The 23551-nt window shown below is 40.5% G+C and overlaps 1 pseudogene; it reads right to left on the bottom strand.

Moving 5' to 3' along the window:
* The window catches only part of LOC125080504 (keratin, type II cytoskeletal 7-like), a 189688-nt pseudogene extending 166385 nt beyond the window's left edge, over positions 1-23303 (bottom strand).
* Between the last annotated feature and the right edge of the window lie 248 nt (positions 23304-23551).

The following is a 23551-nucleotide window of genomic DNA, read 5'->3' as shown; positions in this document are numbered from 1 at the left end:
AAATTAAAGAAGAATTGAAAAAATTCATGGAAACAAATGATAATGAAAACACAATGGTTCAAAATCTGTGGGACATAACAAAGGCAGTCCTGAGAGGAAAATATATAGCGGTACAAGCCTTTCTCAAGAAACAAGAAAGGTCTCAGGTACACAACCTTATCCTACACCTAAAGGAGCTGGAAAAAGAACAAGAAAGAAAGCCTAAACCCAGCAGGAGAAGAGAAATCATAAGGATCAGAGCAGAAATCAATGAAATAGAAACCAAAAAAACAATAGAACAAATCAATGAAACTAGGAGCTAGTTCTTTGAAAGAATTAATAAGATTGATAAACCCCTGGCCAGACTTATCAAAAAGAAAGGAGAAAGGACCCAAATAAATAAAATCATGAATGAAAGAGGGGAGATCACAACTAACATCAAAGAAATACAGACAATTATAAGAACATACTATGAGCAACTCTACGCCAACAAATTTGACAATCTGGAAGAAATGGATGCATTCCTAGAGACATATAAACTACCACAACTGAACCAGGAAGAAATAGAAAGCCTGAACAGACCCATAACCAGTAGGGAGATTGAAACAGTCATCAAAAATCTCCAAACAAACAAAAGCCCAGGGCCAGACGGCTTCCCGGGGAATTCTACCAGACATTTAAAGAAGAACTAATTCCTACTCTCCTGAAACTGTTCCAAAAAATAGAAATGGAAGGAAAACTTCCAAACTCATTTGATGAGGCCAGCATCACCTTGATCCCAAAACCAGACAAGGATCCCAACAAAAAAGAGAACTACAGACCAATATCCTTGATGAACACAGATGTGAAAATTCTCACCAAAATACTATCCAATAGGATTCAACAGTACATTAAAAGGATTATTCACCACAACCAAGTGGGATTTAATCCAGGGCTACGAGGTTGGTTCAACATCCGCAAATCAATCAATGTGATACAACACATTAATAAATGAAAGAACAAGAACCATATGATACTCTCAATAGATGCTGAAAAAGCATTTGACAAAGTACAGCATCCCTTCCTGATCAAAATTATTCAAAGTGTAGGGATAGAGGGCACATACCTCAATATTTTCAAAGCCATCTATGAAAAACCCATTGCAAATATCAATCTCAATGGAGAAAAACTGAAAGCTTTTCCACTAAGGTCAGGAACATGGCAGGGATGTCCATTATCACCACTGCTATTCAACATAGTACTAGAAGTCCTAACCTCAGCAATCAGACAGCAAAAGGAAATTAAAGGCATCCAAATCAGCAAAGAAGAAGTCAAACTATCACTCTTTGCAGATGATATGATACTATATGTGGAAAACCCAAAAGACTCCACTCCAAAACTGCTAGAACTTGTACAGGAATTCAGTAAAGTGTCAGGATATAAAATCAATGCACAGAAATCAGTTGCATTGCTCTACACCAACAACAAGACAGAAGAAAGAGAAATTAAGGAGTCAATCCCATTTAAAATTGCACCCAAAATTTTAAGATACCTAGGAATAAACCTAACCAAAGAGGCTAAGAATCTATACTCAGAAACTATAAAGTACTCATGAAAGAAATTGAGGAAGACACAAAGAAATGGAAAAATGTTCCATGCTCCTGGATTGGAAGAACAAATATTGTGAAAATGTCTATGCTACCTAAAGCAATCTATACATTTAATGCAATTCCTACCAAAATACCACCCATTTTTTTCAAGGAAATGGAACAAATAATCCGAAAATTTATATGGAACCAGAAAAGACCTCGAATAGCCAAAGGAATATTGAAAAAGAAAGCCAAAGTTGGTGGCATCACAATTCTAGACTTCAAGCTCTATTACAAAGCTGTCATCATCAAGACAGTATGGTACTGGCACAAAAACAGACACATAGTTCAATACAGAATAGAGAGCCCAGAAATAGACCCTCAACTCTATGGTCAACTAATCTTCGACAATGCAGGAAAGAATGTCCAATGGAAAAAAGATAGCCTCTTCAATAAATGGTGCTGGGAAAACTGGACAGCCACATGCAGAAAAATGAAATTGGACCATTTCCTTAGACCACACATGAAAATAGACTCAAAATGGATGAAGGACCTCAATGTGAGAAAGTAATCCAACAAAATCCTTGAGGAGAACACAGGCAGCAACCTCTTCGACCTTAGCCGCAGCAACATCTTCCTAGGAACATCGCCAAAGGCAAGGGAAGCAAGGGCAAAAATGAACTATTGGGATTTCATCAAGATCAAAAGCTTTTGCACAGCAAAGGAAACAGTTAACAAAACCAAAAGACAACTGACAGAATGGGAGAAGATATTTGCAAATGACATCAGATAAAGGGCTGGTGTCCAATATCTATAAAGAACTTAGCAAACTCAACACCCAAAGAACAAATAATCCAATCAAGAAATGGGCAGAGGACACGAACAGACATTTCTGCAAAGAAGACATCCAGATGGCCAACAGACACATGAAAAAGTGCTCCATATCACTCAGCATCAGGGAAATACAAATCAAAACCACCATGAGATATCACCTCACACCAGTCAGAATGGCTAAAATTAACAAGTCAGGAAATGACAGATGCTGGCGAGGATGCAGAGAAAGGGGAACCCTCCTACACTGTTGGTGGGAATGCAAGCTGGTGCAACCACTCTGGAAAACAGCATGGAGGTTCCTCAAAATGTTGAAAATAGAACTACCCTATGACCCAGCAATTACACTACTGGGTGTTTACCCTAAAGATACAAATGTATTGATCCGAAGGGGCACGTGCACCCGAATGTTTATAGCAGCAATGTCTACAATAGCCAAACTATGGAAAGAACCTAGATGTCCATCAACAGATGAATGGATAAAGAAGATGTGGTATATATACACAATGGAATACTATGCAGCCATCAAAAGAAATGAAATCTTGCCTTTTGTGACGACATGGATGGAACTAGAGGGTATCATGCTTAGCGAAATAAGTCAATCGGAGAAAGACAACTATCATATGATCTCCCTGATATGAGGAAGTGGAGATGCAACATAGGGGGTTAAGGGGGTAGGAGAAGAATAAATGAAACAAGATGGGATTGGGAGGGAGACAACCATAAGTGACTCTTAATCTCACAAAACAAAATGAGGGCTGCTGGGATGAGGGGGGTTGGGAGAAGGGGGGTGGGGTTATGGACATTGGGGAGGATATGTGCTATGGTGAGTGCTTTGAAGTGTGTAAAGCTGGCGATTCACAGACCTGTACCCCTGGGGATAAAAATATATGTTTATTAAAAAAAAAAAGAATAATAGGAGAGATCACAATGCACATCAACCCAGCTGACACTTCCTTTCAAAAGAAGGAGCATATTCCAAGACTTCATGACTGAAACAATTTGGCAACAATTTCTTGATTTACAAAGGTGGCTTCAAAAAGCAATGGTAAATTGAAAACAGATGAAAGCCATTCAGATGAACTGTATTAGAGTATAGACCAAGGTCTGGTTAATTACATGAAGCAAATCAAGGAGACAAAAAATATACATGGGATTATGAAGCTGAAGAATATAATAAGTAATGATGTAACAGGCATACAGGGAAACTTTAATGATAAAGCATTTTCACCTATATCCTGGGAACTTGTACAAAAAAAATGGATCAAATTATAGGAGATCATAATATGCCACCCAAAACATTCCACTTTAACATACAGATTATTAGGGGCTTAAGGCAACTGAGAAGAAGCAGACAAAAGAAAAGCCTTCTGCCTTTCCCCTCTTTGCTAGGAAAGAAAGTCAATTCTTAATCACTAAAGATGACTTTAAACTCATCAGCTGAGAGATGGCATCAGAGGAATCTACATAACAAACTTTACTAAAACGACCTTTATTTTCCACTAGTTTCCCCTATATTTACTTTTCCACAGTCTGCTGCCCCTGAAGTCATAAATTCCTTTTGTCTTGTCCCTTCTGTACAAATGTATTGTCCTTTGTGAAGATGACATATAATCCTGAAGTTCTTAAAAAAAAAATATATGTATTGGGGCGCCTGGGTGGCTCAGTGGGTTAAGCCGCTGCCTTCAGCTCAGGTCATGATCTCGGGGTCCTGGGATCGAGTCCCGCATCGGGCTCTCTGCTCAGCAGGGAGCCTGCTTCCCTCTCTCTCTCTCTCTCTTTCTGCCTGCCTCTCTGTCTACTTGTGATCTCTCTCTGTCAAATAAACAAATAAAATCTTTAAAAAAAAATATGTATTTATTTAAGAGAGAGAGAGAGAACAGTGAGAGCAATCACATGGGAAGAGGGGCAAAGGGAGAGATTCTTCAAGTAGACTCCCCACTGAGTGCAGAGCCTGACATGGGACTCAATCCCATGACCAATGACAAGATAACCTGACAGGAGATGAAGAGTCAAATGTTTAACCCATTGAGCTACACAGACACCCTTATAAGCCTGAAGTTCTAACTATCCTTTTGAGTTACTCATCACTAAGTTTTTCCCATGTGTATGTACTTTGCAATAGTTAAGAAAATTTTTTTTGTTTTTCTATTAACCTGTCTTTTGTCAGTCTAATATGTTGGATCCCAGGCAGAGAATCTAAAAGGATAGAAGGAAAAGTGTTTCCTCCCCTACAATATTCTGACACGTAATGTGTATTTAATAAAAACAAAAAGCCAAAATTTTAGCTGCCACATTCTCCCATTTTAGTGCAATAAACCTGGATTTCATTAAAGCATTAAAATATGCCTAATTCCCTGAACATTAAAAAAGAAGATGGAAAGTTCTTAGACAGTATGTGTACTCTTTCCCCTCACCTTACAGTCTATGCTCAAATATTTATGATCTGCTAAACCCTATTCCAAATATCCTGATTCCTTCCTGATCCCTTCTCTTAAGCCAACTGAATTAAGTATTTCTAGTACCAGGCCCTTAAAAAAAGAGGCCCATTTCTCAAAGCCTCTTAGGAAATATTGGCACCAATCATCTGTCCACTCTATGCCCCCCAACTTGGGTCCAGGCTTTCTCTCCGGAATGAAATGGCAAGTATAGCGTCTCTTCCTGGGCCATAGCCAGATCCCCTAGCCTCAGTGACTTATTTGAGAGACTGAAAGCTGAGGCAGGTCACCAAAAATGTATAAGGTTATTTTGCTTACTTCTCAAAGTACTTTAAGCACAGGAAACATGCTAAGCCCTTGATCTTTTATCTTACTTTCCTGGAGAAACACTAGCTCTTGTAGGCTCAGGTTTTGTGTTTGCTGTTCCCTGCCTGGAATAGTCCACCTTTCTGTTTCCTTTTCACCTGGCCAAAACTTACTTGGTTTTCTAGTCTCAGATTAGACATCCCTTTCCTCTGGGAGTTTTTCCTTGACTCTCCAAGACTGGGTTAGATAACCCTGCTTGATGTTCCTTCATGCCTCTATGTATCAATATCTTAACACTATGCACACTGCTCTGTAGTTGGTCACACCTATATGGCCCTTCGACTGTAAAATCCTTGAGGGCAGAAAATGCCCTTAAGATATCACCTTCTTTAATACTGCCAATGCGTAGCACAGTGCTGGCTCAGAGAAGGAACACAATAAGACTTCTGTTGAAAAAAATATGTAATGTGGGTCCAATATTACTCATAATATCTTGAATAAGTTCCAGCTGGGTTGAAAGTCTTCAGCAATTAAGAACTGAAATAAAATTAAAGAAAGCATTTGGAATCTCTGTAGAGAAACTATTCTAAATACTGAAAATAATGAAGTTGACATCAGAGAAAAGATGGATATCTTTGTAAACATAAAAATGAAAACAAAATATGGTAAAATCTATATAAATAAGAATGCAACAGAACAGAAAAAATGTGATTAACATAAGTAAAGCTTAACATTCAACATACATAAATAATATGATAAAAATATATATATAACCATATTCTTTAATTGGAAAAGAGATATATGTTAAAGTGTACAAATTTTACTGTTTACTGTACAAATGTTACTGTTTACTGTACAAAAACACTGTTTCAGTAACAATTCAAGAAATGGCGATTTTAAAAGTCTGCAGGTGATGTTATATAGCTATTAAAAAATATAAGCAATGATAAATCAATGTGAATTTATAGTTATTACTGTAAACATTATAAGTTGCTTCCTTCCGGAGAGCAATCTGGCAAGAAGAGAAAAAGAACTACAATATGATTATACATGATACTTTACAACTTCACTTTCAGAGGTACATCCTGAAGAATTAATCTAAAAGTAAGCCAAAGATGAGTTGTATAAAGAAGTTTGTAGCTAGGCTACTTAGAGATTATGAAAACTGGAAACAATCCAAGTGCCACTTGATAGAATTATGGAATATTACTGCAGTGGGCATCATTAATATGAACTGTGTCCTTATGTGGGAACCTGATGCAAAGAAAAATAGAAAAATGCAAAATTTAAAACATGTACACAGTGGTTGCTGCCACATAAAGTTCAGAAGGGAATTCAGAGATACTATATCCTATTTAGCTTTTAATATTCCCCAGCTTCATTTATTGGTAAAATTGCTTACCCCCTACCTCAGGTATTTAAGAGGGAAAAAAAGAAGCATCTTAGGAAGATCTCTGTACAGACATTTAACTGATATGAATGTACATAAACCCGATTTCTGGCCATTATGATTATAATCATTATTACTTAACGTACCAAGGCCAGAATTGCTTTATTAAGTAAAAGCCAACTAATTAAGAGGGGAAAAAAGAGTATTTAGTGAGTGCAACAACACATCCTCCATCACACATTCTTTCCCAACCACACTGCACACATGTCCCTTCTCCATTCTCTCTTCATTCCCTGACCAGTGTCTACCACACCCCTCCTCTCACTAGTCTTTCTGCTGCTGGTTTATAGTTAACCAAGATTAGTTCAAAATTTGTAGGAATTATTAGGCCTTGATCTCTTTGGAGTAATGATACTTTTTTAGTCTAAGAAGACAACACCAAGAATGATTTGAGATTACAAGGAGAACTGCAGAGACTTACAAAAGAGACAGAGAGATATGAGGAAAGATGGCTGCCCAAGAAGCCATGTTCCAGGCTTAAGAACCGACTGAGCCCTAACGGTTCCTTACCTCAGACACGTTCCTTAGTCTCTCTGAACTTTAACTTCCTCGGGTTTCATATGGTAGAGTTGAACTACATGATTTCTCAGGTCCTTTCCTTCAATTTTATTCTTCTTAGGAAAGTGTGGAGTGTGGTCTATTAATGCAGCTAACCCATAGTCAAGGAAGCATAATTTCTCTAAACTTTATTTCCCCTCTTTTGCCTTTCTCTCAATTCCTAAGGCAGTTCTTCTGTTCATTGTCTCAATTTCTTCCTAACGCTGTTGATATTACATTTTTCTTTGGCCATATTTTCATTTTTCTTAGAGCCCTCTGAAGCCTTTTTTTAAAAATAAGCCTTATTTTAAGAAGAGTTTTAGATTTATAGACTCTGAAGCACTTTGAGACATATAAAAACAGAAAAGAGAAGCTTTTTAAAAACCCATGTAAAACACAAAATACTCATAACTTTTGTTAAAATAGTCACTTTGTAAATACTAAAATATTCCTACATTCTCCTTTGCTAGAAAAATAATGGAGATAAATCAACTGTTAATTAGGAATATACCATTTTGATTCTTAGCCAGTCTCTAGGCATAGTTAAGTAGCTAAACTGTTTCTTCTCTTCTCTCTCTCTCTCTTTTTTAAAATAACATTGCTCCCTTTTATGAGACAGAAAAATGGCAGAACGCTAAGCTTTTCGAAATGTTATCATTTATAAATTTAATGCCAAATATTTAAATAGCAGCAAACATGTTAAAATGTACATAATGAAATTAATTTTTTGAAAATATTGACTTTTGTGAAAGAAGAGCCAATTATTCACCAATCGTATCTCTATGAGATGCTCCTATATTACCTTACTGTAGTACAGAAGTTTCTAGAGATAGCCACTTTGCATAGTTTATATTTCTTAAAACTGTTAGGGAGTGACTACTTAGAGAAATAGCCTAAAACTTAAGGACTCACTTGAGACAATAAGGAAAACTTGAGAAGACTGGTAAAGTGGAGATGTTTATAAATTCACTTTGTTTTGTTGTATAAATTTGCACAATAATAGGGATTATGACTCAGAGTTCCTACATCCTGCTTCAAGGAAACTGCCTCATTCCCACAGCCCAGAATAACCCGGCGATTCTATAAGACATTATGGATAACCTATTTGTTCAATATCTTTCAACTCCCTCCTCAACAATGTAGAGTTAGCTTTATCCATAATAAATAACCTCTTGTCAAAATACCTACTGCAATTCTCCTCCCCCTTCCCTTACACACCATTCAGCTCCTGTCTCCTCTGATGCCCTCCTGTGCAGTTTTGAGGTCCATCTGCATCATCCTTCAGCTCTTCCAAGGCCTTATTAAACAAATATCTACTTCTCCACTATCTACTTTTACCAGCTTTCTATGACCATTCCTCAGTTGACTCATTTTCTAAGTATCCCCAACAAGGACATATCAGCTTCTTGCCTATCTTCCAACATTCTTGCTTTTCCTGGTTGTGCTCCGGCCTTTCTAAATACTATAGTCCAAAGCCATTATGTGGACCAAGCAAAGCAGGCATCTGTGTTGAGGGTAGAGTGCTGTCAGGGCCAACGGCAGTTATAGGAATCTCAGTAGGATGGCAAGGGCTCCTGCACAGATTGGAGAGTAATGATATAACCTGATGTGCAGTACTATTGCCTGAGTGGGATAAGGAGGGAGTCTCCGTGGTGGGAGGAGGGCTGTGGCAGCCCAGAGTTGGGTATTAGAACCTGAGAAGTACAGCATCTGCCTGGGGCAGGAGTGGGGAAAAGTGATTGTTACAGGAGATTAATTACGTACAAGGAGAGTTAATCTAATTACTAATAGGTTAAGGATAATTAGAACCAAGTTTCTTCTTATTGGATAAGAGAATTACAAATGTTGTATGGGATTGAAATTGAAAATATTAGCTCAGGGACCACTGGGTGGCTCAGTCATTAAGCATCTGCCTTGGGCTCTGGTCATGATCCCTGGGTCCTGGGATAAAGCCCCACATCTGGCTCCTTGCTCGGTGGGAGTTCTGCTTCTCTCTCTCCCACTCCCCCTGCTTGTGTTCCCTCTCTCAGTGTGTCTCTCTCTGTCAAATAAATAAATAAAATCTTAAAAAATATATTAGCTCATTTATTAGTTCATGAGTATTGAACACATAGGTCTCAGTATAGGGATATAGGAATAAATACAGAAAAAAGTATGTGTGTGTGTGTGTGTGTAACAATGAGCAGACCTGGTTATCAGATCTTGGTTTTTAAATACCATTTTTCTTAAAAGGAACCAGTGCTCCTTGGAGAAATGTTGGATTTAGGGTTGAGGAAGGGCAAGTACAAGATTGGCCTAGAACATCATATTAGACTGGAAAGCAAGGATGAGCTCAAAGAATAATAGGTACATTTCAAAGGGAAACAGGATCCAGCTTTAGGGTGTCTCACTGGCCAAATCTGGGACCATTTCAGCATCAAAATAAATAATGATATTAGATTCTAATCCATTTACTACAACAGAAATCCATGATATATATAAACAAATAGGAAGGAAAAAAAAAACCTATTCCTCACAATATAATGCTACCTGATAAATGCAGAAATAATGATTGAATTAGAAAATCACCATATCAAGATAGGATCATTATAGAGACAAACCATAAGAGACTCTTAATCTCACGAAACAAACTGAGGTTTGCAGGGGGTTGAGCAGGGGTAAGGATAGGGTGACTGGACTATGGACATTGGGAAGGGTATGTGTTATGGGGAGTGCTGTGAAACGTGTAAACCTGATGATTCACAGACCTGTGCCCCTGGGCAAATAATACATTATCTGTTAATAAATTAAAAAAAAAGAAAATCACCATATAACTGTAATCATAGTAATAATTAATTGAACAAAACCATCAAAGGATGCTTAGTGGATAACATTTTCAAAAACAGAATATTTCATAATCTCAAAGTACCTCTTCACAAAATTCTTATTAATTACAGAGAGAAAAAAAACAGTAACTTTATAGTGGAGAAGGCTGGCAAACAACATCAAATTATCAAAGATAATATCACTGGTGATGGGTAAAATAAAAATCATGTATCACCTAATGGGATGCAATGAGATCACAGCATCATTTCCGTGACATTCCTGCCCACACACAACACTCCTTGCCAAATGTATAATCTGAATCTAATTAGGAGGAAACATCAGACAAACCTAATTTGAGGGGTATTTTGCAAAATAATTGTCCTGTAATCTTCCAAAGAGTCAAGTCATGTTGGTCAAGGAAAGACTAGGAAACTCCCAGACTGAAGGAGGTTAAATAGACATGACAGTAAATACAAGAGAAGATCTCAGACTGAATTCTTTGGTATGAAGGATATCCTTGGGATAATTGGTAAAACCTGAAGAGGGTCTGATGATTAGATAGCAGTAATGAATAAATGTTAATTTCCTGATTTTGGTGTTCTGTTAGGGCTCTGTGAGAGAATGTCCTGATGTATGGCAAATACGTGCTAGAGTATTCCAGGGTGATGATACTAGGTCTGCACTTTACAAATAATTCAGGGTGGAAAAAGTGTTCTTTATACTATTCTTGCAAGATTTCTGTAAGTTCAGAATAAAAAGGAGAAATATGAAATGGAATGTGCTGGCTGGGGAATAACTGGTTGAGACAAAGAAACTGGCGGTGACCAAGTTGAATTATTTATTTATTGACTGTATTTATTGACAGTAGACTGGATAGCCATAAGGAAAACTTGAATAAAAATGGAGACTCAGAGAAGACAAGCAACAGGCAGCACTGAGAAGTCTGGTTCAACCCTATCCTGAGGCTGGAGCCCTCTGGAGCCTCCTCCTAGAAGCTCCACCTGGGAACGCTTGAACTTCCATGGCTGTTGGCCTCCCCAAATTTAGGTTAGCAGAATCAGTAATTCCATTGTTCCACTTGCCTCTCTAGGCTCCTGCTTTCCCTTGGTTTGCCATCTTGTCAGCTCTTTCAATAAACTTCCAAGATTTGCTTTCCATGGGATGGTTTGTTCAAATAATCTAGATGATCTTATTCCATAAAGAGAAATCTTTGCTTTATTCTCTTCATAGCTTTTACCTCTTCCTAAAAAGTCTCTGTATTTCTTTGCTTTCTGTTTCTCTGCACCAGACTGAAAATTGAGATGACAGGGCCCATCTGCCTTGCTCACTATTATCTCTCCTCCCAAGGAAAAAGCAAGCATGGCCACAAAGAACCTCTGTTGACAAGGTCTGACAAATCCTCCAAAAGACTGACCCAGGCACATTCTCCTCAAATTACCCTGAGACAGTAAAAGCACATGTATTCTTCAACATACCACTCCTGAAACCATTTTCAAGGTCTGGCTCCCCTTCATATATACTTTACACCTTCCTCCTCCATCCAGTACCTGCTAGGAATGGCTCCTCTTCACTTGGAAAATTGCTGCTTATCTTTTAATAACCTGTTCAAATGTTACTTGCTCTATGAATCTTTTCCCTCATTCCTAGGCAGGGCCCCAGAGCCTCTTCTATCAATCTCTGCTATAGAGACCCTTACCATATTGTACTGAAATATTTTGGTTATTTTTCTGGTCTTTTCACTGGAATGTTTATGTTCCTAACTGTATCTCCAATACCTAGCACGGTGCCTGGAACATATTAGGAGTCCTATAAATGTTGACAACGCCCTAGAACATCAGAGCAGATTAGTGCTCTCTGGACAAACTTCTTTCAACTACCTGTTACTGAGTCTCAAATTGCCCAGAAACTAAGTAAAAACTCATCTAAAATATTAAAAATTAAAATATCCTCTTAGCCTTTAAGGTATTTTAATTCATTCCTTTTCCATTGGGGCAAAAAAAATCTGCATTTTGAACAAATCCCTGGTGATTCTGGGACAAATTTTGAGAAACACTGTTCTGGACCATTTTAAACTTTCAGCCCACTCCTCCTTCACTCCAGTCTTGAGTGGTCCCCTCTCTCGTTAATCAGCCTCTATAAAACAAGGGATACATCCTACACAGTTCTGCTTTAATGCTTCAGGATTTTGATGTAGATTGCCACTCTCTTAGTTGGATTTCCACAGAGACTTGAGGCCTGAATTGTTTTGTTGAACTCTAGTTTAGAATTTTATGTGATTTTATGCCATGCAAAAACTCATACTCATTTCGACTTCTAGTTCCCACACTTCATGGTTTCTAATCCCAACTCCAAATCAGTTAATCTGAGATTCCCAGCTCTATCCTCACCCACATAATTTTTCATAATAAAACCATTGGACCTCCTGGACCTTGAAGGCCCCTCTCTGCTCAGGGCTCCCAAAAGACACTACCTAAGTTTTTCCTCACATGCACAGCTCTCTAAAAGGCTATGCTAGGAAGCAAGATGAATGCTAGCTTTGAAGAAAATGTCACTTCTTTCCAGTTATAAAATTGACTTTTTTGTTTCACTTGACGCTGGCTTAAGGGATTGAAATATTTAAATTCTCAAGCTTCATTAACCACTATCCCATCAAATGTCATGTCAAGTGCAGAGCAGTCCCAAAGCTCTTCTGCTTCCTGGGCTGTGACACATTTTATCTTCATCCCCCTTGATGAACCCTATTAAATTTTTTCCTTATCTGGTTCCCCCAGGAATACGAGTGAGTTAAATCTGGCCTGTTTATTCAATATCAAGATGCCCCCAACAGAATAGCACTCCTAAGAGTAATTCTCAGGCCCCATTAAATGTCAGTAAGTGATGTGATCTGATCTACGTTACCATGTCCGGACTGTAGAACCTTAAAGAAACCTGGATTATTACCATATTATGTTATAAGAGTTTTCAACCTGCAAAAAACCAGGATTATTCCCAGGAGTAACAAACCCAAATGTTCACAGGAACAAGGAGGAGAATATAAATGTGTGAATCTAGTACATGTAAGAAAATAAGGTTTGGTGGGTATTGTGGGAAAATGAGAATAGATTTCTCCAAAAGGTATTCATATTGAAAAAGAAAATTGCTGAAAGTCCATAAAAAATAAAATCTGGTGGCCTGCCACACTTCCTAAAAAGATAGACTTCATCCACACTTGATAATTTTTTTTTTTTTAAGATTTTATTTATTTGTCAGAGAGAGAGAGGAGAGTGAGCGAGCACAGGCAGACAGAATGGCAGGCAGAGGCAGAGGGAGAAGCAGGCTCCCCGCCAAGCAAGGAGCCCGATGTGGGACTCGATCCCAGGACGCTGGGATCATGACCTGAGCCGAAGGCAGCTGCCTAACCAACTGAGCCACCCAGGCGTCCCAACACACTTGATAATTTTTTTAAACTAGATATTTTAGTTAGGTTCTAGGTTAAGCTACCATAACAAAGAAACCTGAAACTTCAGTGGGTCAAATAACACAGAATTTTACTTCTCTAAGAGACCAGAAGTAGGTGGACAGTCTGAGCCTACAAGCTCTGCTCCGTGAGTACTCCCAGGTATCCAACGTGGGAGAGCAGTTCAGCCATCCTACATACATGTGTCCATGTGTGTTTCAAAGTGTCTGTTCCAGATACCACCACTTCCCAAGAGACAAGAGAAAGAGGGGAAGCAGATTCATTTTAAGAACATGTCCCAAAATTTGTACACATCACTTCCACTCAATTATACCGTCTCTCCTGGGCCTCCCATGAACACCACTAACTTAAACTCAAGTTAAGTTTCCATAAACCTAAATCATTTCCTACTCTGTAAAAATGTTGTTTATTGGGAAATCAAGTCTGAACCAATCAGCTTTTAATATCTGACATTTAATTCTGCACCAAACTCACTCTATATGACTGAAAAGAACTCTTACAAATTCACATCAGTACAGTTGTTGAAAAGCAAGATTAACATAAAGAAGTCTGAGTAGTAATGAGCCTTAAGAGCCTCATTTAAGGGCGCCTGGGTGGCTCACTGGTTTAAGCCTCTGCCTTTGGCTCAGGTCATGATCTCAGGGTCCTGGGATGAAGCCCTGTATCGGGCTCTCTGCTCAGCAGGGAGCCTGCTTCCCCCCCTCTCTCTGCCTGCCTCTCTGCCTACTTGTGATCTCTCTTTCTGTCAAATAAATAAATAAAATCTTTTAAAAAAAGAGCCTCATTTAAAATGCGTGATGAAAGCAATCAACTACACTTATTACTAGAACATTACCTACTATGACAACAACAAAAAGGGGGGGAAGAAAAAGGTAAAGACTACTCTAATTCAGGGTAAATGCAAGGGGAAAATGTATTATTCTTTATTATTTAAGCAACTACTTATTGTTGGTATTACTAACCCATCCAAAAAGAACTGATGGAAATTCAGTAAGGATAAATACAGAAGGTAAAAAACTTAGACCTAGGTAAGAAACTTGAAAAACAAACAAACAAAAACAAAGGTGTGGATATAAAATGGGTCGTCGAAGGAGCTAGCACTGCTTTGATAGTGAGTTTTAGCAGGTGGCAGCTTAGATCACCAAAAAGAGTGATTGTCTGGTTACAAAATTCACAGCATTCCTAAGGTTCATTCCATCCAATTCCGATTCCCTCGACTTAGCTCTCTGCATGTGTCTTGCATTTTCATGGTACGTGACTGGCCATGCTGTTGGCTCTACCTGCATACCATCTGCTCTACCTCTCCCTCCCAGAGTCTCCTCTGTCCCAGGCCAGGCAGTCGCTGCCTTTGGAGGCCTTCCCAGGTTTTCCCTCAGAGTTAGTTATTCTCTTTCTTATTCCCATAGTCACACTTCCATTATAGCAGTCACAATCTAAACTTGGGCTATATTCCATTTATTTTGTGTTAATTTCCCCTTCAACAAGATGTATATTCATTAAAGGAAGGCCTATGGTTTCTTTACTCATCTCAATTTTCTCCTCTTCCTACGATAATGCCCTATGCACATGGCAGGTGCTCAATCAATGTTGCTGAATCTGTAAATGAAGGTTGACATTTCTAAATGCCCACTCTACTGAGAAATGCTCCTCCTTGCCCTTCTACCCTACCATCCCTTGAGCTCCCCATATTGCATAAAGAGCCATGCATAAAGATGTTCACTACAGTATTATTTATGACTATGGAAAGCTAACAACCACCTTGTTTCTCTATAGTGAGTAGACATAGACATAAACTATTTGAATTCATATACTAGAATACTATATAGCAATTAAAATGAACAAATCAAAGCACATTTATTTGTCAATAAGAATAAATCTGAAAAAAGCATTAAATAAAAAAATCAGGTTCATGAATAATATGTAAAGTATGACATAATTTATGTAAACTGCATGGATTATCATTTCACTAAAAAGCCAGGTAAATTTTTTGAAAGAAAAATAAATTTTGGGGGCGCCTGGGTGGCTCAGTGGGTTAAGCCGCTGCCTTCGGCTCAGGTCGTGATCTCAGGGGCCTGGGATCGAGTCCCGCATCGGGTTCTCTGCTCGGCAGAGATCCTGCTTCCCTCTCTCTCTCTCTCTGCCTGCCTCTCCATCTACTTGTGATCTCTCTCTGTCAAATAAATAAATAAAATCTTTAAAAAATAAATAAATAAATAAATAAATAAATAAATTTTGGGATGCCTGGGTGGCTCAGTCAGTTAAGCACCTGCCTTCAGTTCAGGTCATGATCCCCAGGTCCCAGGATTGAGTTCTGCATCGGGCTCCTTGCTCAGTGGGGACCCTGCTTCTCCCTCTTCCTGCTGCTCCCCTGCTTGTGTGTGCTCTCTCTCATGCTCTCTCTCTCCCTCTCTGACAATTAAATAAATAAAACCTTTAAAAAAATAAATCTTAAGAGATAAAAGGACTCTTCCTTCAACCCCATTTTCCCTCCAGCTTCTGTGCTGTCTTTATGTTTTTTCAAAGATTTTATTTTTAAGTAATCTCTACACCCAATGTGGGGCTTGAACTTACAACCCCAAGATCTGAGAGTCACGTGCTCTACCAACTGAGCCAGCCCAGTGTCCCTGTGTTGTCTTTATACAGCTTATTCTGATACAAAGCTCAGGAACTGGGAACAAAATTCCATAAGCAGGGAAGACAAGAACCCAGAAGGCTCTGTCCCATACAGTTCTCAAGTTTCTATCACATGGGGAAGTGTAAACCCTACATCTAGACACCACTGAAGAATCTCTAAGCAATTCTTTGGCCACATGTTAGTGATGAAAAAAAGAAAAACTGAGAAGGATGCTGATAGACTTTAGGTCCAAGAAACTACTATGACTACTCAGAGAAAATGGAATTTTAATGAATGGATTTAAAACCCTCAGCAGTTAACTCTATATAGTTCATCTAGTGGTGAGTGGAAGAGAATCCACATTGCAGAAAAGAAGACTAGAAAATCTCTACTTCTAAGACAGAGGGCCCAATGATTCCCCCACTTTAGGGGAGAACATTAAACTCAATCCACTTTACCCAATTTCCAGAGTCCAGAGGAAAATTATGTTGGGAAGAATATTAAATGGGGAGTCAGGAGATGTGGACTTCTGACTATTCTCCATTTGCCTCCACCCCCAGATCTGTTCTCTGCCCTACTCCGATTTCTGAGGAGCTGGGCTCTCTGGATTCTTTCATCCAGGCATTTTGTTGGGTTTGCCCAATGAGAGTCACTGACAGGGGACAGGAGTAAGAGAAAAGAGGTTGGGGAATTTCTTCCTCTTTTCCTCCCTGCATTGGTGCCACAGCTCTGGCAGTGGCTGTGTCCCTGTACAAGCAAAGCTCAGGTAACCTCTCCCCCAGGCTCTACTTTCAGAGGACCTCTTTAAGGCCTAGGGGGAGACAAAGGCTTCTTGCTATCACTAGTTTCTAGCTGCCTCCCATGTGGGTTTTCTTAACTTTGCCCACACCTCTATAAAAAGTGACTTCAGCAAATCCCTTCAGTTGAATCATCAGATATTGGGATGCTGGTGGGGATCTCAGTTCAAGACTCAGCTCTGCCCCTAACAAATTGAAAGAGCTGAACAAGTCACTTCTCTGTGGGCCTCAGTGCACCAATATGTGAGGGAAGGATAGATGACACTGAAAGTCTCATCCACCTTAAAGATTCTGAAATCCACTTGAGCCTGAGACAGGACAGAGCCCTACCTCAAGTGAATTTTTGCAGCATATTTGTTTAAAGATGCTCCTTTTAAAGGACAGCTTCAGATGTCTACTTCCCCATTTTTATCCCTTCTCAAGGAAATGTTTCAACAGGATGATCTTGAGTCAACAGCTGGTGGGGCCAAACATTTTAATTTCATTTCCCTCCCCTGCTCCAATCCTTCTCAGAGAGATGCGGAGTGCTCAGCCCTACTTGGACAATACTCACTGGGCCTCACAGTCCAGGGAGAAGCCAACACATCTCCGCCCGGGACAGCTCATAGCACCAGAGCCACCAACAAGCTTTGGGAGGCCCCAAAACCAATTCCAAGTCCTTCTCTTTTCCTGACTCTCTTTGCTCTCCAGTTCTTTTTCCCTCTTTCCCAAACTCAACTCCTATTTCCCCTTTCATCTATTTATTGCCTCCTGTCCTTTATGTGCCACTTCTCAAGACTATTGGGGCACAAGAAATACAGAGGTCTTGGTCCTACAGCTTCAGTGGTTTATTCAAAGAGCCCACTGGCACAAGGGCTGATCAGCAGGCAGCTTCTGAGCCTAACACCAAGAAGCCCCTGCCCTGCAGGCTATCAGTACCTCTGCTGGAATAAGACACCTCACAAAGCTGTCCACCTGGAATGGATGAGCAGCTGGCAGAAAGGACATCTGGGGTGATTCCAGCCAGACACAAGGCAAAGATTGCCTGCCAGAACTGCTGATATGATTCGAATGTTTGTTTAATTTCTATTTGAGCACTCATTCTAGGGCTGGCCGAAAACTCAATTTCAGACTGTTTTGACATCCTTCATTTCTGTGTCCAGAGAAAATGCTGTTTCTGGAGCACCAAGGCTCTAGGCACCTTCTGGTCACCATACTTCATAGTATGACTTCTTCAGATCTGAGTGAGCCCTCTCGCTTCTTCTGTAGCCTGCTCCTGAGACCTTGGATCTTTTTATAGGTCTCCCTGGATAAACCACACAGGCATCCCTTCCCAGCACACTTCCAAGAAGAGAGGGCCTGGTCCCTCCTTCAGGATCCATAGACTCCTCTACCCTCATCCACTGTAAACAGGAATGACAGTTTTCAAAAGGGAACAAATCCTTCTCCCCCCATGTTTCTTATCAAGATACATTATCCATGCCCTGAATCTTCTCCTCTCTTTGGGGCTTAGGTTTGGGTTTTTTTGTTTTTGTTTTTGTTTTTTTTTAAACATTTATTTATTTATTTAACACACACACACACACACACACACACACACACACACACAAACAGCACAGCAGGGGGAGTGGGAGAAGGAGAAGCAAGCTCCCCACCAAAGTCTCAATCCCAGGACCCCAGGATCATGATCTGAACTGAAGGCAGACACTTAACTGGCTGAGCCACCAAGACACCTCTAGGGGGCTTTGGCTTTTAAAAGCCAAAGCTAGGATTTCTGCTTTCTGTCCTGCCACCTTCTTCCCCTGAGTTGAATGAGCACAGGACTATCTCCCTGCTTGAAGAGGGGAAGGGATGAGGAAAGGGCAGAGAGAGAAATAAGAAAATAGATTAATCAGCCAAACCTTCAGAATAACATACTCTTTTCTTTCACGCTAACTTATAGTTTCTTCAGTTCACATTTTATCTAATCTCAACCTCCCAATTTGACCTCCACTACTACATAGCTTTAGCCATGGGTGTGAGCATTTTCTTTACACCGACAACAACACAGGGACACATGTTTTTGAGCTTTGTGAGCATTTCACCATGCACCCCATTCTCAATTAGCAATCCACTGAGCCGTAGATAGCACTGTGGGGTTTCTCAAAGCCTCCTAGTCCTCTCTTAAACTGGTGAAATAATCCACATAGCCCGGGGGTGCCACTGGAGGGCAGACAGGGAAGGCATCCTAAACAGAGCTCAGATCAAAAGCACAGGCTTTTCTGCAGGCAAGTTCTCAGCCCAAACTCCCATTCTGCCAACTATGAACAGTGTGATTTTAGGGCTCAGTTCCCTCTAATGTACAATGTATATAGCAATAGTACCTACTTGAAAGGACTGCTGCCATGAAACATGAGAATGTACGCAAAGTACCATCCTTAGCATTTGAGGGCTCAATAGGTGATCGTTGCCTTCATTATGATTAAGATTATCTAGTACATGTATCCCAAACTCTTCTGAAGCTCTTTTGGCCCCTTCCTGTCTACAGGGATCCAAAAAGACAGATTGGCTATGAAAAAGATGAAGCAGGCAACATGGTGTCCATGATGCAATCCCAGGAACTAGGACCCCCAGACTTGGCCTCCCAGTGATATGTTGGGTGACAGTTCACTAGGCATTGCTTTGGATGATACTGATGCGTGGACAGCTTCATCCGCATGGTAGAAGCACTCTTAATCCCAATGTGGAGGGTTGCAGAAGGCTCTTAGGAAGCATGATGCCAAAGATCAATCTGGATAAATGAGTAGAAAGTTGCTAGGTGGAATGGAGGAATGAGTACGAGGAAGATTCAAAACAGTTACATTAAAGCATGCAAAGTAGAAAGTGAAAATGGAGAACGGAGCAGAAGTCAGGTCATAAATAGCCTTACTGATCATACCAAGAACTTTAGACTTTATTCTGAAGCTACTAAGAAATCACTAAAGGATGTTAAGAAGTAAAATAGTTAGATTTTTATTCCAAAAATGAATGCTGGTTTTAGTGTGGGAAATGAGTAAGAAGCAGAAAGACTGGTAATAGGAAAACAGTAGGAGGGTTTTGCAATAATCCAGGTAAGAGACGATGATTCTTCAAACTAAGTCTGAGGTGATGGCAAAGAGAGGATGCATAATAATAATTTTAATAGATAATATTTCAGGGGCGCCTGGGTGACTCAGTGGGTTAAAGCCTCTGCCTTCAACTCGGGTCATGATCCCAGGGTCCTGGGATCGAGCCCCGTGTGGGGCTCTCTGCTCAGCAGGGAGCCTGCTTCCTCCTCTCTCTCTGCCTGCCTCTCTGCCTCCTTGTGACCTCTGTCTGTCAAATAAATAAATAAAATCTTAAAAAGAAAAAAGATAATATTTCAGTGTTTCCTACGTGTCAGGCACTGTTCTAAGACCTCTATATGGGTTAAGTCATTTAAGGCTCACAAAAGCTTTTGGTGTCAGGTACTTTTATTATTCCTAATCTTCAGATGAGGAAAATGAGTCAGGGGCCCACAGATAGCAAATCTGCAAAAGTCTAACTTGGGCAGCCTCACTCTAAAGTTCTAATCATTGCCCTGTACTCCTAGGAAATTTTTGGAAGGAACAACCAAACTGGTTGTGGAGCTTTGATAGAGGGAGAAGTCAAGGATTACCTCTAGACTTGGATAATTGCATTTATAATGGAGAAAAAGGAATTGCAGAGAATGATGTACTTATTTTGTAGAAACTGACTTTCACACACCCACTGAACATCTGAGAGATGTTGAATAGGCAGTTAGCACAGACTGTCTTACATTTAAGTTCTCAGCACCTGGACTGTTAGCAGGTGCTTAAGAAGTGTGCATTTGATGACTGGAAATTTGGAAGTCATCAACAGTTACTATAAGAGTAGATGTGATCACCTAAGGAAAGAATATAATGTAAGAGAAGAAATGTGTAAATGATAGATTCTGAGAAAGAACTAATAAATAAGGAATAGACAGAGGAAGATCAGCCACAAGGATGATCACTCAACACATTTTATTTCCTCCATGTATATAATATGCAACACTTCTTCCCTTGTTATGACATAGCGGAGAGGGAGAGTGACAGGGTTAGGAGACAGAAAACTATCAACACTGATAAAAATTATCAATACTTAGTTATAATATGCATCTAATCTGTTATAAGAAAATATACAGCTAGACTTCTAAATAAAAGAACGACTTGGACAGTGAAGAACATGGATGAAGGGAGAAGGATATAGTCTTGCTGGCCAATATAAACCCATACGCTCTATCAGATAAGGCATGACTTATATCCCACCCCTGTCAGACTATTCATGCCCACTTCACTCACTGATTGGGCCTTGTACAGACACAGCATCCCTGCAAATGCACTCTAGCTGGGTTCATTTCAAAGAAAGCAGGACTACTTCAAATCCATATCAACCTGTGAAAATCCCAAACCAATGATTACTGGGATATCATAATTCCCAGGGGGAAATGATGATTATAGGAATATTTTTTTAAAAAAAGGAGGGTCTGGGGGCGCCTGGGTGGCTCAGTGGGTTAAGCCGCTGACTTCGGCTCAGGTCATGATCTCAGGGTCCTGGGATCGAGTCCCACATCGGGCTCTCTGCTCAGCAAGAAGCCTGCTTCCTCTCTCTCTCTCTCTCTGCCTTCCTCTCCGTCTACTTGTGATCTCTCTGTCAAATAAATAAATAATAAAATCTTTAAAAAAAAAAAAGGAGGGTCTGAATTATTTTTAATAATGTTTACTATTCATTCACTGATAAAAAGGTGAAATAGTACCAGATTTCTCCTATATACACATAATACTTAGTGGTATTCCCACCAATACAAGAAATCTCTGGACATTTGATTTTATTATTCCTAAGCAGGCAACGTCTCTTACCACCATTTGTCTTTTGTTTTGGATTTTTTTTGTTTTTGTTTTTGTTTTTGTTATTTTGCTTTGTTTTGTTTCCAGAAAGGCTGATTTATTAGGAGCTATTCTGACATCATTTTTCAGACTGCCTGGCAGTCTGGGGATCAGGGATGGGAGTCCTCCTGTGACTGTGGTGGACAGGGGTATGGGTCTCTGCACAGCAGGGCTCATTCTCCTATTCCTGTGGATGGCAGCTGAGGTCCTAATGGAGTACGACTTGACAGCCCCGGGCCTTCTACCACTCGAGAAGTTCAAGGCATTTCTGCTCATACCTCCTCTGAAGACCAGCCTGGCCAGACTGCTGCCACCTCCACCAGTGGAGTTCACCAGAGATGTTCACAATCTCCACACCATCTTCTACCAACTGCTCTCCTCACCCTCCAGCTGCTTGGGGTAGGTGAGGATCTCGACGTCCAGGGCCTTCTTGACATCCATGAACTCCTGGTGCTTGCACAGCTGCTGTGTCAGGTCCTGCTTGGCTTGCTGGAGGGTGGCCTGCAGCTCCTCCCACTTGGCACATGCATTCTTAAGTGCCAGCTTCCCATGTTCTTTAGCCTCAGCAATGGCAGCCTCCAACATAGCACATTAGTTCTTGCTACTGTCAGTCTCAGCCTACAGCCTCTGAATGTCATGGTTCATCTCTGCAATCTCAGTGGAATACTCCAAGGGTCATCCTCATGCTTCCCAACCTTGGCCTGAGGGTCTCAAACTTGGTCTTGTACCAGACCTCAGCCTCAGTTCAGCTGCAGCTCTTTGTCTGGCCCTTGACCTCAGCCATGACGCCATCCAGATCCAGGGAGTGGTTGTTGTCCATGGACAGCACCACGGACATGTCCGAGATCTGGGACTGGAGCTCTGCCAACTTTGTCTCATAGAAAGTCTTGAAGACATTGACCTCATTAGCCAGGGCATCTACCTTGGCCTCCAGATCTATCTCATTCATTAAGGCAGCATCCGTGTCCTTTTTCAGCACCAGAAACCAGCTCAGCAGCCAGTGATGGTCAATTTCATCCTGGTCCTTGTTCTTGAAGTCTTCCACAATGTCCTGCATGTTCCACATCTCTGCCTCCAGGCAGCCCCCATCTAGCTGCAGCAACTCAAGCTGCCTCTACAGCCCAGCAAGGTGGGCCTCAAAGATGGGGGAGCAGACAGCTACTCTTGGCTGACTTCTGCTCCTGCAGCGGGGCCTACTTGGTCTCCAGCAGCTCGTTCTGCTGCTCTAGAATCTACAACTTATCGATGAAGGAGGGAGTTAGTGTTGAGGGTCTTGATCTTGTGCTCCTCCTGGTGCAAGTGCTGGATGGAGGGCTCAATGCCTACCCAGAGCAAAACCAGCAGGCTCTGACTGATGGTGACCTCATGGATGCCAGCACCCATTGAGACTGTATAGGGGGAGCACAGGACCATGCATGGCCAGGTGGCACCCAGGCTATAGAGGCTACTGTTGCTGAAGCCACTGGGGTGTGTGGAGTTCAGGCACACCTGTGTGCCCTTCCCCCAACCCCCCCCCCCACCTGCTGCAAGAGAGACAGTAGAGACCAAGCTAAAGGTCTGGGAGCTTAAGGGATGGACATACTGGCTAGACTGGGCTGGACTGAGCAGTGGGCACATGGGAGCTGAATTCTTTTACCATCACTTGTAATACATTAGCCTGATAGAGAGTTGTCAGATATGCCAAATAAAATACAAGTACCCAGTTAAACTTTAAATTTAGGTCAATAATAAATAATTTTTAGTAAAAGTATGTCCCAAACATTGCATGGCTTGAAATATACATATAACTAGACATCTTGTATTTTATTTGTATCTAGTCTAAAAGCAATGATCTTCTCTTATTTTTATAGGGTTCATAACATGAA

Source organism: Lutra lutra, chromosome 11 (genome assembly GCF_902655055.1).
Source record: "Lutra lutra chromosome 11, mLutLut1.2, whole genome shotgun sequence".
Lineage (NCBI taxonomy): Eukaryota > Metazoa > Chordata > Mammalia > Carnivora > Mustelidae > Lutra > Lutra lutra.
Note: the sequence above shows the minus strand (reverse complement) of the source record. Positions and strands in the feature narration are given on the sequence as shown.